The sequence below is a fragment of the Felis catus genome, chromosome F2 (assembly GCF_018350175.1).
Source record: "Felis catus isolate Fca126 chromosome F2, F.catus_Fca126_mat1.0, whole genome shotgun sequence".
Lineage (NCBI taxonomy): Eukaryota > Metazoa > Chordata > Mammalia > Carnivora > Felidae > Felis > Felis catus.
Window position 1 is genome coordinate 29167278 of NC_058385.1, and position 25699 is coordinate 29192976.

Genomic DNA, 25699 nt, shown 5'->3' on the forward strand with positions numbered 1-25699 from the left:
CTCTTTATTTGCTTAGATGCATTTGGGATGGGGGGGAAAAAAAACCTCATTTGTAACCAATTTATTGATACTTCTTATAAATTATAGTCTGTTTTTTTAATTTTTTAAATGTTTTATTTATTTTTTTGAGACAGAGAGAGACAGAGCACAAGTGGGGTAGGGACAGAGAGAGAGGGAGACATAGAATTTTAAGCAGGGTCCAGGCTCCGAGCTGTCAGCATAGACCCCAACAAGGGGCTTGAACTCACAAACCCTGAGATCATGACCTGAGCAGAAGTCAGACACTTAACCAACTGAGCCACCCAGGCACCCAATTATAGTCTGTTTTTTAACTTAAAAGTGTGGACAGAAATGTCTTTACTGATCAGAAAATGAATTTTAATATCTAAGAAAGTAGAGAATGTGAGCACATCTATGTGCTCTATGGTTTATGATTGTTAAACTTGATTTCAGAGTGTTGTTTGAAAGGCAAGTAGTGTATGTTATGTGTATATCACTTTATAATCACTTACTGTCTGTCTGAACCAGCTCTTAACCTCAGTGTTTCCCTGCTTTGGGGAAATAGCCTACTTTTTATACCCAAGGAATTAAAGTTTATTCCAAAGGATAGTGAATAGGTTTTGAAACCTCAAAGCACTTGTTCTACATAGAAACTAAAAGGAACTCTCTTGTTTGAGAAATTGTTGCAAATTAAAGATGTCTGCAAATTCTTTGTCACCACCTCCCCTACCTCAGAGGTGGAATTTATTTCCCCTCACTTTGATTATGGGCTGGTTCTGGGACTACTTAAGTAATAGAAGATGGAACAGGGATGGTATGCCAGCTCTCAGATTAAGCCTTAAGAAGGCCTGGAGGTTTCCATTTTCTGTCTCTTTTGGGAGTCCCAAACTATGTACATGTGCCCTGCATGGAGAGGAAGGATGCTCAGCCTGCTGGCCTCCTGGGGGGAGGGAGGGGCCCAGATGCCTCCAGCTACAGCCTTCCTTTGGAAGATGCCAAGGGAGACCAACAGAACTGCTGGTTGAGCTGTCAACCCACAGAAGCTAGGAGGCAAACAGAGTGGTTGTCATTTTAAGCCACTAAGTTTGGGGTAATTTGTTCTATAGCAAAAAATAACCGAAATAGAAAGCAAGCCCTTTACTGTCACCTTTAACTCTTGGTTAACAGGGAATGGCTTTGCTTTATGAGACAGACAGCTAGACTTGCTTCTCTAGATTGGGTTTGGATGATTTACTGTGAGTTGCAGAGGGCTCAGGTAAGGGTTCCTGCAGTTAGGGAGGACAGGGAGATGGGGTCAGAAAAGACAATGCAGAGCTGAGTGGGGAAAAGGAGGACGACCTTCCGAGTCTGGGATGCTGGTGGCAAACATGAGGAGCCAAATAAATTCTTTTTTTTCTTTTTTTTCTTTAATTTTAAAAAATATTTATTTATGTTTGAGTAAAAACAGAGTACAAGTGGGGGAGGAGCAGAGAGAGAGAGAGAGACACAGAATCTGAAGCAGGCTCCAGGCTTCGAGTTGTCATCACAGAACCTGATGCGAGGCTCAAACCCACAAACCACGAGATCATGACCTGAGCTGAAATCAGCTGCTCAACTGACTGAGCCACCCAGGTGCCCCTAGGAGCCAAATAAATTCTGTGAGTAAAATGAGTGATCCCAAGGCAGAGTGTTGGGGGGGGGGGGGGTGAGGCAGTAAAAAATGCATAGTTATTCAAATACAAATGTTTATTCATATGCACTATGAAATTATCTACTATACTACACTTTTGGAAATGCTGCTTGAAGTAACACACTTTTTATGTCTCATGGCTCCTTCAGAAGTCCTTCAGGAGGAAGTAAGTACATAGGGATATTCCCATTTTTTACAAACTGACCATGTTTTCTTATATAAGAATGCCAAATCTTCCTTCATTGCTTTCTGTGGCAGTTACACTTAGCCCCATCAAGACAATTAGACGGACACACTCACACAGAGAAAGAGAAACACGACACACACACAAGCACACATTCTTAAATAGAATTTTTTTAATTGCCAAATATGAAGAAAAATTTTCAGCTTTTAAAATTAGGTGAGTCTCATGGAAACCAATTTGTCAATAAATTTCATATAAAAAATAAAAAAAAAATAAAAATAAATAAAATTAGGTGAGTCTCTGGGGTACCTGGGTGGCCCAGTCTGTTAAGTGTCTTGACTTTGGCTCAGGTCATGATCTCACAGTTCGTGGGTTCGAGTGCCGTGTCAGGCGCTGTGCTGACAGCTCAGAGCCTGGAGCCTGCTTCAGATTCTGTCTCCCTCTCTCTCTGCCCCTCCCCCACTCATACTGTCTCTCAAAAATAAATGTTAAAAAAATTTTTTTAATAAAAAATAAAATTAGGTGAGTCTATTTGATATCAGTTTTGGTGGGAAATAAATTTATTCATATTTTTAAATATGTAAGCATAAAACTGCATAATTTAATAATTGTATATCATTTTTGATTTGCAAAATTATTTTAGCATTTAAATTTTTTTTTAATTTAAAATTTTTAAAAGTAATCTCCACATTCAATGTGGGGCTTGAACTCACAACCCCAAGATCATGAGTCACATGTTATACCAACTGAGCCAGTCAGGATCCCCTTTTAAAAAAAAAAAAAGATTTTTATTTTTAAGCAATCTCTACACCCGACATGGGGCTTGAACTTACAACCCAGAGATGAAGAATCACATGCTCCACTGACTGAGCTAGCCAAACACTCCTGTCTTATCATTTGTTTTTGTTTTTTTTTTAATTTTTTTTTTTCAACATTTATTTATTTTTGGGACAGAGAGAGACAGAGCATGAACGGGGGAGGGGCAGAGAGAGAGAGAGAGACACAGAATCGGAAACAGCCTCCAGGCTCCGAGCCATCAGCCCAGAGCCCGACGCGGGGCTCGAACTCCCGGACCGCGAGATCGTGACCTGGCTGAAGTCGGTCGCTTAACCGACTGCACCACCCAGGTGCCCCGGGCTAATCTCCATTTAACAAATGATAAGAAAAAAAAAAAAAATTAAAAAAAAAAAAAAAAAAGGGGCGCCTGGGTGGCGCAGTCGGTTAAGCCTCCGACTTCAGCCAGGTCACGATCTCGCGGTCCGGGAGTTCAAGCCCCGCGTCGGGCTCTGGGCTGATGGCTCGGAGCCTGGAGCCTGTTTCCGATTCTGTGTCTCTCTCTCTCTCTCTCTGCCCCTCCCCCGTTCATGCTCTGTCTCTCTCTGTCCCAAAAATAAATAAACGTTGAAAAAAAAAATAAATGGAGATTAGCCTTTTTAAAAAGAATAAAAATGAGGGTATGGTCATTAGACAAAATAAAGCTTCTCTTGATATCAGAAAATTCCATTTCTGTCCACCTATTGAAGTTTTGGATTATAATCTCATGAGCATGCTATTATTATTTTTTTAATCCAAGTTAGTTAACATGTAGTATAATATTGGTTTCAGGAGTAGAATTTAGTGATTCGTCACTTACATGTAACACCCAGTGCTCATGCCAACAAGTGACTTCCTTAATGCCATCACCCATTTAGCCCATTCCTCCCAACCTATACCCCACCAGCAACCTTGTTTGTTCTCTGTATTTAAGAGCCTCTTATGGTTTGCCTCCCTCTCTGTTTTTATCTTATGTTTCCTTCCTTTCCACCATGTTCATCTGTTTTGTTTCTTAAATTCCACACGAGTTAAATCATATGGTATTTCCTTCTTTGACTGACTTAGTTTGCTTAGCATAATACATTCTAGTTCTATCCGTGTTGTTGCAAGTGGCAAGATTTCATTCTTTTTGATCGCCGAGTAATATTCCATTGTATATGTACCACATCTTCTTTATCCTTTCATCAGTTGATGGACATTTGGGTAAGCATGTTATTTTGCCTGAGTCCCATTCCTTTGAATTCCAATGTCCTCATTTATAAAATGGTTATAAATATTTTATCGTTGCCATGAGGTAATCTGTGTTTAAGAGCTTCATAAACTGCAGAGAAGAACAGCTTGCCTGTGTTTTAAAGATTTAAAATGTAGAATTTTATTTCACAATTTTAAAAACAATTTATTGTTGAGACTGTTTCTTCCCTTCCACAGTGATTACAAGAGCATTTCCTCAAACTTCTTAAGCAGTTGATTATTTGGGCTATTTTTAAAAATGCCCAGATTTTTAAAAAATTACATTTAGTCTGAGGGCTTCCTATCGATCCCTTTTGTGTTTTGATATCCGATGAATTTCTCCTGTTCTTCTTATATATTTGTCCTAGAATTTTAGAGCATCAAGCAGTCATGGAAGTCACTTCGTTCTTATCCAACCATTTAATTTGGTAATGGTGGCCCAGAGAGAGTTATTTGTGCATGTGATTTCTCTAGAAGATCCCATTTCTCTAAAAGAGCTGATATAGCAGCTCTTTCAGCCTACGAGGTTTCATTGTGCAATAAAGGTGGGCAGTATCCCAAACAGGATCACTGGCCTTTCTTGTGAGTAAAACCTCTCGAGAATTCAGAAAGACTTCAACTAAGACTACAGCTAAGACCTGGTCATCCAAAATTCTGCCTCTCAAAACATCTGTATGATGGCATGGCATGCAGGTGCCAGAGGAACCCCATCAGTAAAGGTTGCCCACTCTGAGCTAAGACATAGGCTGGTGAGGTTCCTGCTGTTCCTTTTCTTATTCTGTGCCTTGGACCCTGATATACTAGGGTGAGAGGCAGTGTGTTAAAACCAAAAATCCTGTACAGAGAATTCAGCCACAAATGAGACAAGGAACTTAACATCGTTACTTCTTAATGGACAGGATCAGCTGACCTCTAAAATTAAAGAAACAAATATTTAATGTAATCCTAAAAAGGTGATTCATTGTTTTCACTTCTGTCTTTAAAATAATATACTGTACTTGATTATATCGCAACAATTCAAGCGTCCTTCCTGCCTCTTAATCCAGAGGCAAGAAGACTGGAGTGGGGTTCACAGAAGAGCAAAGTTCTCTTTGTGTTGTGCCTCTTTGAGTTGTGAAGTTGGGCTGAGAAAAGCAGAGGACACGTTAATATTCTTAAAGTAATGGAAGTAAGTAGCAGTTAACATGGAAAAAGGGAAAAAAGTGTATTTTAGAGAATCTAGAAGTCATGATATGAGAAGTTAAAACATGATGTAGAAAGCCACAGGGAGGGGCACCTGGGTGGCTCAGTCGGTTAAGCGTCCGACTTCGGCTCAGGTCATGATCTCACGGTCTGTGAGTTCGAGCCCCGCGTCGGGCTCTGTGCTGACCGCTCACAGCCTGGAGCCTGTTTCAAATTCTGTGTCTCCCTCTCTCTCTGACCCTCCCCCGTTCATGCTCTGTCTCTCTCTCTATCTCAAAAATAAATAAACGTTAAAAAAAAATAAAAAAAAAAAAGAAAACAAAAAAAAGAAAGCCACAGGGAGTCTGTAGGAGACTGCCTGCCTAGCTCATATCAAACCTCGTTCTCAGAGAGGGAACTCTCTTCCTATTCAAAATCAACATTCTCAGTCATGATGATTGCCTCAAAGACGAACGCCTGACGAATTGGATCAGTCACATTTTTGCTCTCATGTTTGGAAATGAGATACAGTGGGTAGTATTCCTGGAACTGAGGTGATGGAAACCGAGCTTTTCTGTGACCTCATTGATCACATGTTCATGGGAGCAGTAAAGTAGGTCTGCAGAGGTGAAAAGTTCAGAGGTGTGATGAAAGAAATAGAGACAAAAGGCAGAAATGGTGAGGGTGTTCTGCCTCACTCTTGATGACTTTCAAGTTTGGGACCAAGTCCCTGCTGGGGCCTGGGAGCACTTGCCCTTGGGCACCGTGAAGTCTGCCTATGTCCCTGAATCCCTACAACAAATTCCTAAGGGTAAATATTGGGAAGGCAATGTATAAAAAGGGGCAGGAACATTGTCTACTTTAGGCTAATGGGGAAAATCAGTGCAGATAAAACATGTCCTTGGTCTGGAAGTTTGGTTCTTAGACAAAAGAAGAAAGGGTGAATCCCAGCAAAATCGAATCTGTCAGCTTCACAGACTCTTTGCACACCTCCACTCCAACCCCTCCTCCTCCTCCTCCTCAGTGCTCCCCGAGGTTGGGTCCTTCTTAACCATCAAGCTACTGCAAAGTCACCACTGGGGGACGTCTCTTCTCCCCAGTTTCAGTCTCTCTATTCCTGATTTTCCCCCAGGCCATAAAGAAATAGGCTAATGATTTACAAATTAGCAAATTCCACAAAACAAGGTTTCTTCAATTAGCTTTAACAGTAAAAGTATTAACATTGTCCTCCATCTTTATTTCAAGTTCCAGCTAACGAATCAACTAAGAATTTTTCTCTTCCATTCTGTCAGTTCTCCTCCTAAGCAGTGAACCTTCCCTCAGTTCTATTAGGCCAAAACTTTTAGTTCAAAACTGAAAACTGTGGTCAGTCCTCTGGAGATTTCTAAGCATGCCTGGATGCTGGGAGATAGCCTCTACTTTCCATCTGATTCTAGGCGAAAGAGATGACATTAGCTAAATCTGCCCTCCGCAAGGAAAGCCAGCAACACCTTGCTGCTCTGAGGTTTCTTCTGGTCACATGAGTAATAGAAAGTAGCCGATGGGGGGGCCCTTGCTGGCTGAAATGTGCTTGTCCAAGTGCACTTTTTGGGGGGAGTCTGGGAGGGGTTTCCCTCTACCCCCCACTCACTGATCACTGTGATGGAAGGATGAAGAGAGAGAATCCAGATGGAATGCCACCTTTGCCATTTAGGACGTGGGTGATCTTGGGTCAGTTATCTGGTCTCTCCAGTCCTCCATCTTCTTACCGGTATAATCAGCACAATATTAATACAGTAGGTAGCTGGGCCTTCTAGGTTAAATAAGAGGATTGCAGATAATGTCTGTAACTTTATTGCCCAGCATTATGCCATTATGCGCACACACACACACACACACACACACACACACACACACACACACATCAGATGTTCTTTTTATTTAGGCAGAAAGCCCAGATGGAAACTTTAGGCTGTTACTCTTATCCTCACTCAGACTTCTTTGCTAGCACAGCTCTCCTCCCAAATCTTCTTTTTTATCCCTGGACATTATTACAGTTTCTGCTAAATAAAGTGTCCTGCCCAATAATGTTTTCTAATGTGGCAATGCCATGAATTGCACTGTATCAGAAGACCTTTTTTCTTTACCTCATGCTAATGAGGTCCAGATACAGTGCTGTTGCTTTTATTTTTCTAAGAAAATATATTGCTTCCTTTCTATGTGAATAGCACATATGCTTAGAATTATTTGGTGATCAATACTAATTAGGTATTCTGTTCAGTGGATGCTTAATGTTTTCATTGCAGACTTGCAACTAGTCACTTTGAATTGGTTGGCCCAAACTCTATATTGTTTCAATTGCCTTCATTTTGTTTGACTTCCTTAGTGAGGAAAAAAACTATATTCCGTTGTATTCTTTTAACATTTTTATGCTTTTGTTTATTTTGAGAGAAAAGAAAGAGAGAGAGAGCGAGCAGGGGAGGGGCAGAGAGAGAGTGAGAGTGAGAATCTCAAGCAGGCTCCATGCTGTGAGCACCGAGCCTGATGTGAGGCTTGACCTCACGAATTGTGAGATCATGACCTGAGCCAAAACCAAGAGTTGGGTGCTTCGCCGACTAAGCTACCCAGGCACCCTTAAATTAAAAAAAATATATATTTTTTTTACTTTTGAGAGAGAGAGAGAGAGAGACAGAATCCAAAGCAGGCTCCAGGCTCTGAGTGGTCAGAACAGAGCCCAGTGCGGGGCTTGAACTCACAAACCTGGAGATCATTACCTGAGCTGAAGTCGGATGTTTAACGGACTGAGCCACCAGACACCCCTCAGTTGTATTCCTTTAAGTTTCAAATCTAAACATAAGTCTGTGGATATAAAAAGAAAAATGAGGCATGCAATAACATTATGGAAAAATGCTCCTTATGAATTCAATGAAAATTTAATTGAACTTAAGGAAATTAAATTTTTCTTATTGAGACAAAAACTAGAATCCTGTGAAAAATTCTTATAGTCTCCCTCTCTCTGTCCTTATCTGTTTTCTTCATTCTTATTTTCTAATAAATCTTATTTAGACTTGAGACCCTACTGGGAAATTTCACTTTTAGTTTTGGGAAATGTCAGTTACCAGTGGTGGGAATATCAGAATATGTAAGCAAGAGAAAATAATCTTTTCTCTCTCACATGTGTTAAAAATAGTCACAGGGTATTCCACCCCTGCCCCCCATCCTGTAAAAGGGGAAAAAAAAAATCACCTTTGGACTAAAGTTTATGAGGGAGTGTTTTCCTAAGGGGGAAAATTTTTTTTTAAAGAAAATTAAAAGAAACAAAACGATTTGAAATTGCAGTCAGTCAAGGAAGAAGGACAGAGTTGGCCAGTGGCATCTGCTCAGGCAGAACACGATGCCCCCCCCCCCCCCACCATCCCCCGCCTTCTTCCCTTGCTCTCCAGGCCTTTGGACAGGCACAGGGGCCATCAGGGAAAAAGGCTCTGGCCATGAGAACCACCCTTTTTTTTTTCCCCTTCAGCTTTTCAGTGGGAGGAAGAGAGAAGAGTAAATCCATACTCTGAAATTTCCTGGAGGCCTGGCCTCTTAGGCAAGGGTCTCATCCCACCCCCAATGAGTCAGCTGAAATTCAAACTTGACCCCTAAGCCAAGCCTGCAAAGAAGCGCTTCCCTCTAGTTCTCAGCGTTAAAAAATGGGCCTGAACCACCTTACTGGTCCTCACTCCATTTCCCCATCTCTCCCCCAACCTGAGCCCTGCCCATTTTCGGCTTCCAGCATTGCTGACCCTGCACAGGGAAAAGTTAGTTCTTTGCTTGCTTTTGTCCCAAATGCTCCACTTTTGTTTCTTTCTAACTCCTTTCCTCCACCACCCACATCTGCGTTCTTCCCCTAGCTGAGTCAAGTGAAGGACTGACTGTAGGACTGATTCAGACAGAAGACAAAAGATGCAAAGGCAAAAGATTTTAGCGACAGGTGTATTCTTGTTACCCATTTATAGAAGCTGAATTCAGCAGAGAACTTTCAAGCTCCACTTGACTCTGAATGCACAAACATCAAGTAGTGCTTAGTGTTTTCCTCCTCAGTTGTAGGTGCCTAAGGATTTAAGATTAATCCTAAGATTAAGATTAATGTGGCCAGACATTAGATAGAAAATAAGGAGGTCTAAGTTATAAGCAATAAGACAATCCCAAACCTGGGGAAACTTACTTCCAAGCTCTGTACAAAGAAAAGGACCCAAGGCAAAGGTAACTAAAATAAAACCACTCATGTGGTCTACAGACCCTTACATTTTACTGACTTCCATGGTTGTCACCTTTTTAGTCTTGAGCCAGACTCTAATGGAAATTACCAGGAGGTATTCATGATCCCAAATTTACTTCCTTTGGCAGATCCCTAATCCCCCAAGTAGAAATAAGTGTAAATGAGGCTATGATCAGGAACCTTTCCTTGACTCTTGAAGATATTGCAGAATCTGCTGTTAAAGCAATAGTTACCCAAGACTCTGGCCAAAGTTGTTCTCGATGATAGGATAGCCCTTGCTCACCCTTTAGCTGAGCAAGGAGGTGTCTGTGCCATGGCCAGCACTACTTGCTGCACTTAGATTAACACCTCTGGGGAAGTTGACACTTGGCTACATGACATCACTGAACAAGCCACTTGGCTTAAGAAAGTGACTCCTTCAATGGGAGTCAATCTATTTGACATAAGTTGGTCTGGGTAATGGGGACTGTGGCTTCAGAGTCCCCTCCAAACTTTGGATATTATTCTGTTTACAGTCGTTCTAATAGTTTCCCTGCTTCACTGTGTTCCCTCAAAAGCTTTAAATGCCTGTGTGCAGCCACTGGTGAACAGACGAATGATCTCCCTTTGCCTAGAACACACAAAACGGGATGATGAACATAGCCAACTAAGGGAACAAGGCTTCAGTATCCTAACCTATGTCTTCCACTCTGAGATCCAACCTGACTCCAACATCAACAAGACGCGGTGGATCCAAATGGTGCTAGTACCTTTTTTTTTTGATGAACGTTCTCAGTACGACTGACTGGAGTGCTGAAGGACTACTGTGACTTCTTCTGGCAAATAGTGAACAATTGTGTTTGTGAGCAAAGAGTTAAATACAAAGTCAAGGGCTTGATGATGCTGGGCTCTGAAGACAGTCTTCCCATTCTACTTCTTAGGACTGAAGGAAGGAATTGTTCAGTTTACAGAAAGCCAATTACCAAATTCAAAACCTATTTTAACTGAATAGGCTAATGAGATACGTGAAATTCCTTGTTAACCTGTTACTTTGGGGGGAAAGGCATTTAGCATGGCATGCAGGTGTCTTTGCTATTTTTCTCTACTTCTACGCGGCTCCTGGTTCGTTTTCCACTTTTGTTCAGAACAAGTTTGCACGTAGTCTTAAATGCAATATTTGTTTATTCCAAAAGAACATATTCATGATAAAAATCATTGTAAAAGGAAAAACAAACCCCAGAATATTGATCAAAAGAGGGGATTGCCCCAGTGGCCTGCGCCGCATCACAAATCTTAAACCTAATTCAGATAGATAGATAGATAGATAGATAAGTAAATAAATAAATAAGAATAAACCTAAGTCAGCTTGCACTTATAGGAAACACCTGTCAAGGAAACCTAACATGCACCAGTTACAATCTTCTGTCTCAGCTTTAGTTATCTAGCTTATCCCAGAAAATAGGACCTACTAGCCTTACAAGGAAATCCTCAGTCTCCCAGTCAGTCTTGCCCTGTTTCTGATTTGCTTCTTCTAATGCTCTATAAAACTCGCTTTTGCCCCAAATCTCTCAGGAGCAACATGGCACTGCTTGCAAGACACTGTACTCCCCCAATCCATGTATTGTTTTCGCTTGAATAAAGCACACCAAACTGGTTACTTAAAAAAAAAAAAAAAAAAAGTATACGCAACAGGATATAAGCAAGTTAAAAAAATATGGTTTATTACTGAATTCAGAATATGTATTTTTAAATATTGCCACAATCCTAAATATTTATGTGAAACTCCATTAACAATTTGTGCCTGGTAGATTTAGCCCTGGAAGTTTGTTGCTTTTTATATTTTTGAAGTTTATGATATGTACACAAACTTATTAGAGGAACACTTTAAAAAATAAGAAAACAGGGGCACCTGGCTGGCTCCCTCAGTAGAGCCAGTGAGTTCAAGCCCTAGCTTGGACATAGAGATTACTTTGAAAACACAAAACAAAACAAAACCAATGAATTGTGAATTTTGAGAACTTACATGTTTACCTAATGCCAGAAAAAACAGGTAAAATTGAAAAATTCAATTGATCCATAAATCTATTTGACCCTATATTCAGTATAATTCTAGATGAGATGTGAGGAAAGTCCCTCTCTTACAGAGCATGTGGTCAGGGAGCAAGCAAACTGCTCAGTGATGACTTGAGGACTTCATCCCAATCCTGCCCACCATGGCTGTGTGAATCTGGGCAGGTTATATAACCTAAGCCTCAGTTTCTTTATCTGTAAAATGGGATAGTATTAATACTGCCTTTTCAGTTTAAGATTAAATCGAATGTTAATATCTATGAATTGCTGAGAACAATGCCTGGAATGTAGTGAGCCCTCAAAAACGTTATGTATCAACTACATGGAAGCAAAGACTAGAAGTTATTCATTTTATGTCAAAAGAAGTGAATATTTAGAGTTTTATATATATATATATATATAGCTGGATGTTTGCCTACATTTTTCATCTTTTCTTTTTGGTCAAAGATAGATCTGAAACCGGATGGGATATCACATATTATAGACCTACAAATTTCCTGTTTCTTTTAGATTGGTACCCAATCTTGGATTATGCGGGTAGAAGAAACCAAAACATACTCCTTAGAGTAATACCTGAGAGCAGGAGTTATAGATTAAGACCTTCAGAACAAACAACAAAAGCCCTGACTATATACACAGAAACAGTGTTCTTTAAGGCTTGAGAGGATTTTTTGACCTTTGCTTTATGAAACATGGACAATCTTACATTTGATTGGTGAATTTTCTCCGAGTTGCTTTTTTTTTAACCACGTTCCCTGCCTGAAAGCTAAACCTATTTATGGTGAGCACTGTTTTTTCAATTAAGTTTATTTTCATTTTCCCATAGGCCATGTTAGCTGAGAACGTCCCAAAGTTTTTCTTTCCTTTACTTTTCATAAAGGTTTTAAAATAAATTATACAACACTTTTATCTATTGGTCTCTTGAAATACTGTGAATTTTTTTCTCTCACACATTTAACGCCAGGTAAGAAGAACTATTCTAAAACTTTTCAGAGAGTAATAGTAATCCATTTTTGTGGCAAACTCTCGGAGAGCAAGGATCGCAGCCGTTTCGCCAATTTTGTGAAATGTCTTATGCAAGTTGGTGTTCAGCACATAGTACTTAAGAATGATGTGTTTAAGATTTGGCTTTTCCAAACATTTTCAGCTGGGTATCAGAAAATACTATTTCAAGCTCCGAGCTCGATATTGGTAATAAGTTTTCTCCCCGAGGCCGCTCGTGATGGAGGCGGGGGCAGGGGTGGGGGAAGGGAGTGAACTCAGAACGAATCTCAAATCACCTTTCTAACAGTTTTGCAACAGAAGATATTGTCGGCTGCAAACACTTGGAGACAGCGAGTCTTAGCTAAGAACTCTCCACGGCCGGAGCGCGTCCCCCCGAGCCTAGCTTGCGGAGCCTGGCTTGCCGCCCCTGGGGACGTCTGCGCCTCCCGGGAGGACTTCGGGCTGCTCCGGGTCTGGGGAGCCGGCCCTGGGGGTTGGGAAGGTCGACGCAGCTGGAGTGAGGTCCTCCAGCCGAGGGCGGGGCGGAGAGAAGGGAGGCCTCGGCCGGCACCCGGGGCGCTCCACCCGGGCCGGGGTGGGCGGCGAGCTGCGGCGGACCAGCCCTCTCCCCGTCGCCCCGCGCGCCCGCGGCTCCGCCCCGAGCGCGGTCTCCCCTCCGGCAGCCGTCGTCCCACTCCGCCGCTGGCTCCCGCTCCACCTCCCTCCTGTAGGCGTGGGGGCAGGAATTCCGCCGGAGAACGCGGCCTGGGCTCAGTGCCCTGGAGGGCGGGGCGGGGCCGGGCGGCCGGGGGCCGCGCCCTCCCCCGGGCCGCCGCCTTGCTCTTCCCCCTCCGGGGCTCCAGCTCTCCTCCCCCCCCCCCCCCCCCCGATCCTCCCGCGCAGCTCCCGGCTCCTCCGGTTCTCCGCCTCCCCTGCACTCCTGCTCCCTGCCCCCTACCCACGCTCCGGCTCCCGTGCTTCTTTCCCCAGGCTCCTCCCCTGCGCTCCTCCCTACTCCCCTCTAACGTTTCCCTCCTCTCCTGCCCTGGTGCCCCTTCTTGCTCTCCCTTCGCCCTTACTCCCCCTTCCTCCCCGATTCTGTTCCCTTCCTTTCCTCCTTACCACCTCCTCCAGATCCCCTCCTCTCCACCACCCCTCTCTCCAGCTCGCCTCTCGTCTTCCCACTCAGCTCCTCCCGCGCGCCCCTTCTCCCTTCTCCCACCACCTCTCCTGCTTGGCTCCCTCTTTCCTCCAGTGTTCCTCCTCCGGACCCCTCCTCCTTCCTCTCCCTTGCCCCTCTCTCCAGCTCCCCTCCCCTCTTTCCTCCCCTGCTCCTCTTCCCGGTCTGCGGAGCTCCCACGCGGTTGCTATGGAGGCGCCAGAGGCTGCCTGCGGCCGGGCGGGAGCTGCCCTGGGGCCCCGGGGACGGAGCTGTGACTCTGCCCTGGGCTCTGGCGCCTCGCCCCCTCGGGGCCCCGGAACAAAGAGCGCCCTCCCCCATCTCGGGAGTGCACTGAGACCTCCAGGCGCCCCAGGCCCGGAGGCTTAAGACCACCGCGGATCTTCTCTCCCCCAACCTCTGTTGACTGGACCCCTGGGGTCGGAGTGACAGCTGTGCGCCACCGAGCTACCTTCCTGGTCCCCCGAAGATCACTCCCGCTCTCCCCATCCCCACCCCCGTGCTGGAGGTGTCAGTGAGGCTGGGGGACGGCCAGATGGCCCCATTTAACAGGACTGTCCCCTTTTGTTGGGGGCCGAAGCAGCGTCAGGCCAATTTACATAGGAAAATGGGGTTTGTGTCCCCAATTCAGTGCAGTGCCCCGACAGCTGGTGGCTCTGTCATCATGTCAGGACCCCACAGCTTGATGTTTAAAGTGGCTTTATGTGTGCAGATGTGTGAGTGTGAATAGCAATTGATTGGGAACCGGTAGCTATTAGTCTGCCTTGGAGAAACTCAGCGTTCGTAGAGAAATTTTATCAGCCTGGTCACCGCATAAGATCATGGAATGGAAAAGTCTTCCGAAGACTTCTGATGCTCTCTTATAGAACTAAGGCTTATTTTATCCAGAAATCTAAGAAGCCAAACAATTGGGATCTGAGGAGGATTTTTAAATCGTTATCATTTACGCTTTCCTGCTTGTAAAAGTTGTAAGGCTGAACATGAAAAGCGTAAGAAAAACTGCCAGGACTTAAAAAAATTGATGAAAAGATCTCATCTAATTCATTTGATTAAACTACTTTAACTCTGCCAGCTTGTGTCCAGGGCCGTAGCCTGCAACAGGCTGAACATTACCATTCGTTTGTAATCAGTAGTTTAAACCTGTGCACTTAAGTGATAGAATGTTAGGGACTTTAATTCTTATTTACTAGGGAGGAATTTGAATCTCAGAGAGGTTAAGTGATTTGCCCAAAGTCATACAATTCTGGAATATGATCTGTTGTTAGAATCCAGAAAAGATAATGGAAAGGGAAGATTTAAGACAGGAGATTAGAAGCCCCTGAAAATACCTTAATCAGGAAGCTCTCAAACCTTTCCACCAGTCCGCTGGAGCCACCAACAGGTAACTCCCCAGAAGACAAGGGATTGAAAATTTTTTCCCCTCTGCCTTTATACATTCAGCTTTAGCTCAAGACTGTACCAGAGCCAATTCTAGCCACTAGAATCTTCCAGAACAACTGTTGACTTTGTTTCTGCCAGTGTAACCATTTTGTGATAAGATGAAAATTGCATGGTTAAAATGGAATGAAATGGGAAATCAAAGCTGACCTGGAACCCTCTGGTTATGTTTTCAGGTGAGTGGACAAGATGACTACAATGGAACCTGCATTCACCTTGCTAGAAGGTAGGGTGGCTAATTTGGAAAGGCTTTGATCTCCACAGAACAACAACACTAGCTACATTTATAACAATTGGAAAGAATCCTTGAACCCTCTCCTTACTTCAGGGACTGTGTTGGAAGAATTCTATTGGCTAAACTTACAAATAGACTCCTATTCCCTACCTCCGCCTTTAAACCCTAAGTGAATTTGTGATAAATTTGGAGAGTGCCTCTGGGGAAGATTTTAGTAGAGCCATAGTGAACCACAGGGTGCCACATTAAAAGAGAAGATGAAAACTGTAGTTCTTCCTAATACTATCCTCACCTCTGGAGGTTTCTGACTACCAAGAAGATACACATCTAGTTGCAGGAGCCACATTTCTGAACATTGTCCAAAGCGGCGACTTTGGGTCTGAATTTCAATCCCAGCGCTGCCAACTGATTCTTACTCTGAGCTTTAGTTTCCCCCCTCTGGGGACAAGACAGTTCCTGGCTATTTTTGTGAGGATTAAATAAGCCATTGCTTGCGAATGCTTAGAATAGCCCCTGGCACGTGGGAGAGAATGGGTAGCTTCATAATTATTATTTTAAATAACAATTTACTCTCAGTTCCAATTCTAAACGTATTTTAAACATATTTTAAAGCATGGGTAATTTGATTATCCAGGTCCCAGTGCAAAAAAAAAAAAAAAAAAAAAAAAAGAAAAATGTTCATACACTGCGTTTCAAACCTGAGAAAGAGCAAGAGTGTAGAACTGGATTGAAACCAGAAATGGGGGTTAATTTCTGCTCTGCTTCTTATACCAGAACAAGTTAGCCAGTTTTTCCTGCCTCTCATTTGCTGGGCTCACATAGTAAGTACTAGGATGAGAGTGCCTAATATGTGATAAGGATTTTAGGTAATAAACATAAGAACCTGTTAATTCTTAAACAAAACAAAACAAAAACCTGTCAATTCTTGAAAAGAGAATGTTTTAAGAATCACTAATACTGTGTTATATTTAAAAACTATACAAGGAAATTATTTGAATTTGACTCCCCTCTCACCACTACACACAATCTCTTAGCCTTTTTTACTGCTTTATTTTGACTGCTTTTTTAGCATTTGCATTGGTTAGGTATTGAGGTATAACAAACATCCTCAAAACTCAACACCAAAATGACATTCATTTAGTATTCTAGCTCGTGCATCTGTGTGTCAGCAGGAGGTCAGCTGACCTAGGTTGAGCACATTGGGTGGTCCTGCTGAAGTTGGCTCAGCTTATACATGCATCTAAGGGTCTCCAGGGGCTCTGCTTTTGACTGAATTTGGTGGGGGAAGCTTAGTCTGAGTGGCTCTGTTCCACACCCTTTACCTTTCTCCTGTGACCAGCAGACTAGCTTGGGCATATTCTTATGGCAATGGCAGAGGAGCAAGAAGGGCATTGGAGGGGCGCCTGGGTGGCGCAGTCGGTTAAGCGTCCGACTTCAGCCAGGTCACGATCTCGCGGTCCGTGAGTTCGAGCCCCGCGTCAGGCTCTGGGCTGATGGCTCGGAGCCTGGAGCCTGTTTCCGATTCTGTGTCTCCCTCTCTCTCTGCCCCTCCCCCCGTTCATGCTCTGTCTCTCTCTGTCCCAAAAATAAATAAACGTTGAAAAAAAAAATTAAAAAAAAATAAATAAAAAAAATTTAAAAAAAAATAAAAAAAATTTAAAAAAAAAAGGGCATTGGAATCATGAAAGCCTCTTAAGGTCTATGTTTTTCTGGAGTCAGGAGCTGGCCTATTGTTGCTTCTACCTTATTCTATTGGCCAAAACAGGTCACATGGTCAGGCCCAAAGTCAAGGAGAAGGGAAGAAGTCCAGTTCACCACAGAGTACATGACAAAGGAAATTAACAGAGAGAGGGTAAAAAAAATTTGGGGCCGTTGATGCAGTCAAACACGGCACTTGTCAACATCTGGCATATTGTATATTTTACTATATAGACTTTTGTTACTCTTCCTGCTAGAATGTAAGCTCCATATGGGCAGGGATTTTTGTCTGCTTTGTTTATTGCTACGTTCTCAAGATCCAGAACAGTGGCACATTATAGATGTTGAATAAATATTGGCTGAATCAATTCGGAGGATTACATTAATTATTTTGGCTTATGTATAAAACCCAAATTCTCTAGAGAGAATGTAATTTAGTAACTTTATCTTCATTAAAACAATTTTTTGTAATGTTCACTTATGTTTGAGAGAGAAAGAGTATGCACAGGGGAGGGGCAGAGAGGGGGAGACACACAATCTGAAACAGACTCCAAGCCCTGAGCTGTCAGCACAGAGGCCCATGTGGGGCTGGAACACATGGATCTGGAGATCATGACCTGAGCCGAAGTCAGTTGCTTAACCGACTGAACCACCCAGGCACCCCCGTTACTTTATCTTCTGATTTAAGGATCATTGTTCATGTTTGCTGGCTAATGAAACTGCCGGCTGCTTAGAATAAACATTATTTCTTAAACTTTAAAACAATTTCTAAATTTTGGGGCACCTGAAGTAGTTCAGTCGGTTGAGCATCCAACTCTTGATTTCAGTTCAGGTCATGATCTCACTGTTGTGGGATTGAGACCTGTGTTGGGCTCCATGTGAGCATGGAACCTGTTTGGGATTCTCTTTCTCCCTCTGCCCCTCTCCCTCACTCGCATTCTCTCTCTCTCTCTCTCTCTCAACTTAAACAAAAAAATTTCTAAATTTCAAAATGGTGTAAAATTTCTCGAGGACATATAAACAGGTACTATATAAAGGTAGATTATTGGGCAGAAGATTAGCAGTAGGGAGAGGAAGAACTTTACATATATTTTGGCGGAGAATATGTTGCTTCTTCCTATGTGGGAATAATGCTAATATAAATCTCCAACTTCCAGAGTCTGAATCTGAGAAACTCTCAAGACTGTTGTATTTAAACTGTTTCAAGAGGCATGGGATACAAGACAGTACCTACGCAGATTACTTTCGATGGGCTTTTGGGTTCACGGAAATTCAGTCATTTTTCTCTCTACCCTACTTTACCTAATCCAGAAGACGTTGAGCAAAATAAATTTTTAAAAAATTTATTTTTAAGTTAGTTAACATACAGTGTAGTCTTGTCTTGAGGAGTAGAACCCAGTGATTCATCCGTTACATATGACACCCAGTGCTCATCCCAAAAAGTGCCCTCCTCAATGCCCACCACCCATTTAATCCACCTCCCCCCACGGCCCTCCAGCAACCCTCAGTTTGTTCTCTGTATTTAAGAGTCTCTTAGGGTTTGCCTCCCTCTCTGTTTTTATTTTATTCTTGCAGAGGAATCTTCTTAAGGTCACGCTTTGAAAAGGAATTCCTGTGCAATATATATTTTTATTCCCTTGAAATTTGGATTTGTGCTGTCGGTTTTTGACTGTGACAGATGATGAGGTAGGAGATAAAGTAGGCGTTAATGCTTAGTTACATAAAGGGGAGCTTTATGTATGTCCATTCCTGGCAGTAGGCGAATTTGGGACTCCCACAAGAAATCCCGGTCTTGAACACTGGAGTGAGTATCTGAAGTTTCATCATGCCAAGTGACTAACTTCTCAGATGGGCAGCTTGTAGACCTGAAAGCTTGATTATGAGTGGATGTATTATTTTGGATAAGAGGCAAAGTTAGGCGCAGAGGCATCCTGAATTGTAGTCATTTCTCTCTCTTTCTCTTTTTCTCTCTCTCTGCATGTCACTCAATACAGTCCCCGCACCAGAAAGTTGCAGTTTATAAATTTAAAATGCTATAAACATTTCTCAGAAAGGTTTCATGGATAAATTTATATGAATATGTTTGCTTTATTATTAGTGAGACCCTACAAGCATTCAATTCATTTAGTTTAGTTTAGGTCTTTTGGGTTGGGACCTTAGATATTTAGAGGTTCATTCATTCAGCAAACATCCATCAAGGGTCTACCGGTGCACCAAATGCAATTAGACAAAGCCCTTGGCCCCAGGGAGCTCACAGTCTTGGGTAATATAAGAGTGTCCATGGGCAGTGTCAACACAGTGGAAGAAAGCCTGTGATTGGGGAGAAGGTGAGGTGGGAAGTCAGAGGAGAGGTGCCAGGGACTCCAGGGGAGACAAAGAAAGCAAACCAACTTTGGCAATTGTGTAATGCTTCTGATCTGCAGACTCTCTTTTGCCTGTATTGTCTCTTCTCATTCTCCAATTTCCCTACCTGCAGGCTAAGGCAGGGTGCTATTCTAAGGATGCTGAGGAGAGGTGATAGCTTAAGGATGTGCAATCTCAAGGTCTTATGCTTTGTAAGGGGTGGATCCTGCATCCACACTTGGGTCTCCAGGTGCTCTCTAGGAGGCTGTTTCCTTCTTGGTCTTACCCCCTCTTCCTCTCTTGGCCAGGCTTGGGTGGTCTCTAGCTGTGTGGCCTGGTCCTGGTCTTCCCAGGCCTTCCATCCCTCAAATGGAAAAGGAGGACATTATCCAGGATGATTTTAATACCTTATGCCTCTAATGGTCTGTGATTCCAAGAACCTTTGCTTTTCTGGTAAATCTGAGAAACCTTGATGTGAAAGTAGTGTTAGTTTTTTATTCACGTGTTACAGAACCCTTGTGATAGGTTGATCTTCATAAAAAAAAAAAAATCTGTTTCAAGATGAAGATATTGAGGAACTAGGATCCTGCCACTTCTCTGTGGTCCCGCAGTACCCTGGCAAGGGTTCTCATTCACGCTTCTGGCTCCTGAGTTTCTGATCTCTTATTCCTCTGTGTGAAATGTTTTTCCTAGGACCTCTTCATTTTTATTTTACTTCCATTTGTAGTGAGTGATGCTTAAAACTATGTTCTATAATTAAATGCCCCCCTAAACTACTTCTTGCTCTAGAGGTTTTAAGGTGTGTGTGTGTGTGCCTGTGTGCACAAATGTATTCTGTAATTTGCCTGTTGTTGGAAAGAGGTGGCAGACTGAAAGCTGGAGGGCCAAATGTTTACCTGCAGACATATTTTTAAATTTATTTTGAAAAAAAAATTTATTTTGAATGAGTCGCACTTGAAAATGGTACAAATTCCAAAAAGATCTTCACAGGACTTTTAAAAAGTTTGAGCCGATATTTAATGATTGGAAGATTTCATATCTAAAAATCTGGGTTTATGACTTAAAAAAAAAAGTTTATGTATTTAGTTTGAGAGTGAGCGAGCATGCGTGCACGAGCAGGGGGAGGGTGGGGGGGGGGGAGAGAGAGAGAGAGAGAAAATCTTAAGTAGGCTTCACACTTAGCCCTAATGCAGGGCTTGATCCCACAACCCTGGATCATGACCTGAGCAGAAATCAAAACTCAGATGTTTAACCAACTGAGCCACCCAGGTGGCCCTTGGCTTTATGACTTTTCATGAAAATCAGATCTGGTAACATTAGCCCAGATTTCCTATAATGCCACTAGTCAGCCTTACTTTCTTTTGGCAGACTGTGGGCTCACCACCCCTCTCCCTGACCCCCATTTCCAAGTCTTCACCCCTGACAGCCTCCAGCAGTCATTTAATCACCGGGTGGTCCCTCTAGACATTTGTGTTTGCACCTGCTTGCCTCAAGTATTTGTACTTTTTTTTTTTTTTTTTTAAAGTAGGTTCTACGCCCATTGTGGGACTCAAGCTCACAATCCCTAGACCAAGAGTCACATGCTGTACCGACTGAGCCAGCCAGGCACCCCAAGTATTTGTAGTTTAGATGCCCCACCAACACGGGCGGGAGGCTGGTGGATCTGGGGCAGAACTGCCCCTAGACAGCTGGTGCAGGAAGGTGACTTCCTCTGACAGTGTTAGGATGTGGATGGGCAGAGTCATACAGGAGATACCTCAGGCCTGAGACGAAAATGCCAATCAGGAGAGAGGTTTAGGATTGGCTGGGATGTTTGTCTTCTGGACAGCAAACAAACAGTAACAGCAACAAATAAAGCAGGGAGACCGAAGGAGAAAGAAAAGAAGAGAATAGGACTTATTGAAGGACAAAATATGCCAGTGAGGGTAAACTGAAGAAATACACAAAATGACAACCATGAGCAAATTATTACTCTCCTTAATTCTCACCCACAAAATGGGGATATGTTTCTTAGAGAACAGTCATGAGTGTAAGAGGCAATATAATTAAAGACTGTACCATAATGCCTGGTTTTTGATAGATTATAGAGGATGGTGCCATAACTCTTAAATGGAGGTGTGGCCGCTTCACTTCATGCCCTAGGAAGCAAAAACAACAACAACAACAACAACAACAACAACCAAACAAAAAACAAAACATAATTTTTTTCTGGATAAAGGTCTACTTTTTAATTTATTTTAATTCGTTAATTATTTTTTTGAAAGAGAGAGAGCAAGCTGGGGAGAGGGGCAGAGGGAGACAGAGAATCTTAAGCAGGCTCCACACCTAGCCCAGAGCCTGACTTGGAACTTGATCTCACAATCATGAAAGAGGCACTTAACCCACTGAGCCATCTAGGTACCCCAATATTTTACTTTTGTTTTTTTTAATGTTCATTTGTTTTTCAGAGAGGAGAGAGAGTGAGAGAGACAGAGTGCGAGCAGGAGAGGGGCAGAGAGAGAGACACACAGAATCCAAAGCCGTCTCCAGGCTCTGAGCTCTGAGCTGTCAGCACAGAGCCTGACGTGGGGCTAGAACCCATGAACCACAGGATCATGACCTGTACCCAAGTCTGACTCTTAATCAACTGAGCCACTCAGATGCCCCTCAAAATTCTACCTTTTAATAAAACATCTGTACTCTTTGGGCATTGAAAACGGGTTTTTGAATATGACAGTGTTTTTCTTCCCAGTTACATGTGGGCCACCTGGTCCCTCAGTGGTGTTATATATGGCCTATAGAAGAGGCACCTGCACAGTTAGGGTGATAGCTTGAATTTCCAGAGTAAGTGATTTTACCATTCTCATAATTATAATAAGGGCTCTGGCTAAGCCCCAACTGGGTTCAGAGTTAGGCTGTGTGTACACCTAGCAGGAAGGTGAACATTTATTTCAATGGGTTTATTTGATGTCATTAGGCTGTTAACATCTGTTCTCAGTCTCTTTCAGCTAAGCATATGATAAAATTGTGCTTTCCTGTTGCCTTGAGTTCAGGCATGCCCATGGGACTTTCTTTAGCTGAAGAAATGCATTTAGAGGTGATTTGTGTCACATCAAACAGCTGCCTGACCACAGAAACCATAGAGGCATGTCAAGATGCTCCATCAGCTTGGTTTCCTAGGTGACTCAGATGAGCAGAGACCCGGTGACAACCTGCACTGAACACACAGGAGGCACGAGGAACAAACTTGCTATGCTACGTCACCGTTGGTTTTGTTTGTTACTGCTGCATGACCTGGTCTCTCCCGATTGGCAGGTATGATATTTTAGAGTTTCGTTTTGCTTTGTTATTTTTAACTGAAGGAGAGAGTTTTTATTTGCTTCTCTTGCTTGTGTTGTGGAGAGAAGATGGGGGAGTGAAGGGACAAGGACAGTGGAAGGAGACGGCATGTATCTGTTCTCCATCTAGGCCCTTAGTTTAGCTGGCAGCTCCCAGTGGCAAAGGAAGTTGAGCTGGAAGCTGAAAAAACTCCTTTCATGGGTGATTTTCAGAGTCTTGCACTATGTTTTCAGACCTAAGTGACACAGTGGTGGCCTGAAATCAGGAGAGGGCTATGTTTCCACCTTTCCCCCAGGACTCAGTAGTGCTATGATGTCTCGGGGACTGGAGGTCTGGGGAGGATCTTGACACGGCTTCTCTTTTTCAGACATCAGTATTTCTACACAGGGGAGCAGCGGAGGCAGGTATGGTGTCCTGAAGTGACAGCAGGAATAATAAAACGTGAGTAGATTGGGGACTGGACGTGCCTGAGGTATCACCTGGAGATACCCAGAAATAACTGGGGGAGGCTTGGGAGTCATCTTAAGGTCCTGATGTTATGCTGTCGATGCTAAGAGCTGTTGTCATTTGGAATTAATATTAATGGGCCTCCTATGTATATCCAGGTTCAGGAGGTGCCGAGACGGTGAGTCAGAGAATTAGTCGGCTGCTTTGGTTCAGCTGGGCCTGAGGCAGGGCTGCAAACTGGTGACAATATGCACCCATTGATCTTTCTGATTGACTGTCAGCTTGACGCTGTCATTTTTCCATGTATGCTATCTGGCGGCATGGGTCCCTGTGTATTTTGTCTAGCAGTCAAACTGAATATATGACATCTCCATTTCTTGAGGAAGAAAGCCACAGTGTTTAATATTATTTTATAAACCACCATAATTTCTGGACTTTATTGTAGGACCAGGTTTCCTTTCCCTTTTCCTTTTTTTTTTTTTTTTTTTTTGATGGATGCTTAACCGACTAAGCCACCCAGGCACCCCTCCTTTTTCTTTCTTTTATGTCAACATGGAAAACAGCATTTATTCTCTTTATAATCAATGGCAAATTAGTTTGGGGAGAGAATTTGGGAGGCGGTTTGTCAAACTACATTGACCGTGTCTCTGAAATGACTTTAAAATGCCATCATATACTCCCATACAGACAAAGTGGTATAGAAGCACAGGTATCTTTGTGAGTCTACAGGATGCAAAAAAAGTAGAGAGGGAGACTATTTTGTTGTAATTAAACTTAAATTGGGTTGGGAGAGTTCCACTTTAACACCCTTCGCCCACCCACCAATTCATTCACACTACTGTGGGGACGTTACCAACATCTTACATTCATCTTAGGTATTCTGACCCCAGCAGGTGACCTGAGAGGATTGATTCCTCATCTCTCTTCTCTATTTTATTATCTTTCTTTCTGTCTTTAGGCAGCAGTGTGGGCTTTCCTGGTGACACCTGCAGTTATGACCCTGGCTTAAGAATCGATTAATTCTTCTCCATCTGCTTGGATCAATACCTTAGGCAACTCTGGGCACTATGGTTCTCTGAAGGGCAGAGCCACGTTCCTGTTGAAATGTTGTGTAAAAACCTGGGACAATGTCAACATGGAAAATAGTGCTTATTCTCTGTATAGTTAATGGAAAATTGTTATATTTGTTAATAATGCCACATCTCTTTGACATTAATATTAACATAAGACCTTTCCAATAAATTAACACAATTTCTCACCCCAAAGTGGATAAGTCCTGAATCTTGCTCAAGGTCACCAATTAGCAGCAGAGATGGAACTCAAACTCAGGACTTCATGCTCCTTGACTATGCCCAGCCCCCTTCTCTTGGGGAGCATTGTAAAATAATTAAAGGGTGACATTTTCTACAATACTTTTAAGCTTCAACACTGTTATTTTGCTTCTATAGAAAGGATTACAGAAAAAATGTTTCTGTGTTGATGTAAAGTATGATGGCATGTTGCTAATGCCATGAATGTTGCATTTTCCTTAGAATAAAAAATATACAAAGAAAAGTAAGTAGTTTCCTGGATATCACTTCATCCAAACCCTTCCTTCTTATCTCTGAAGAGAATAATCATAATAGATTACTAGCAAAACCATTACTGATGACTATTCTGGGGCCAAGCACAGTGTGCAGCCTGGTGTCTAGCTGCTGACATTTATTTTTTTTCAATGTTTTTTATTTATTTTTGGGACAGAGAGAGACAGAGCATGAACGGGGGAGGGGCAGAGAGAGAGGGAGACACAGAATCGGAAGCAGGCTCCAGGCTCCGAGCCATCAGCCCAGAGCCTGATGCGGGGCTCGAACTCACGGACCGCGAGATCGTGACCTGGCTGAAGTCGGACGCTTAACCGACTGCGCCACCCAGGCGCCCCTAGCTGCTGACATTTAATGCTCACAATGACCTGTGATGTCAGTACTAGGTTAGACCCGTTTTACTGATGAGGAACCGAGGCTTACAGAGCTTATGTAATTTGTCTAAGTTTTACAGCAGGCAAGCATCTTAGTAGTACTCACAATCACACCATTTATTTTACCCTTGTACCTGAGGAAGTCTCATATCTGGGAAAAAAAATAATTTCCACAAATGAAAAAAAATAATTAAACCAACTCAGAAAGGAGTTGAAGTAATAGATTTAAGCTTTGCTTTTTGGAAGCTGGCTTCAATGGAGACATGTTAATCTTGTCAATTTCCCTAGAAAATTAATTTGCTTTGCAGCAAAGTCTTGGGATGGTGTGTATTAAACATTACAAATAAGCTAGACCCAGTCTGCCTTTAGCCAGGCACAAATTGCACACTTTAGAGGGGAAAAAAAAAAAGCAATAAATTAAGACAAAGCAATGTGAAACATTTTTCATTTAAAGAAAAGCTAGCCGCTTAATATATTTTCTAGCTACAGGGTCTTGACCCTTCGAGGATGTTGAAAGGGAAGGAATAACAGGATTGATTACGGAAGGGGAAAAACATCAACTTTAGAAAGGTTTTGGCAGATTAGATGACATTATGATGCCTGTCATGACTTCCTCCTGCCAAAATGAGATTCATTAAAGAAAACTCTTCGCTAAATTAAAACTCTCCTCACCAATCTCCTCCCCTCCAGATGTTAACAACCCACTGCAGCCTGTTGGACAGCATGGCTGTGGGTGATCAGTGGAGATGCTTCGTAA

At 42.8% G+C, this 25699-nt stretch overlaps 1 long non-coding RNA gene across 5 annotated transcripts; it reads left to right on the forward strand.

Moving 5' to 3' along the window:
• Window positions 1–294: 294 nt before the first annotated feature.
• On the forward strand, window positions 295–24542 carry LOC102900886. 5 transcript variants are annotated; one of them, XR_006592537.1, is made up of 5 exons: window positions 295–1637; window positions 15124–15173; window positions 22256–22517; window positions 22909–22982; window positions 23947–24542. It is a non-coding gene; the product is annotated as an uncharacterized LOC102900886 (long non-coding RNA). The 5 variants fall into 5 exon arrangements; XR_002151876.3 differs by lacking the exon at window positions 295–1637 and adding an exon at window positions 13223–14891; XR_006592536.1 differs by lacking the exon at window positions 295–1637 and adding an exon at window positions 13223–14891 and having other exon boundaries at window positions 22383–22517.
• The last annotated feature ends 1157 nt before the right edge of the window (window positions 24543–25699 follow it).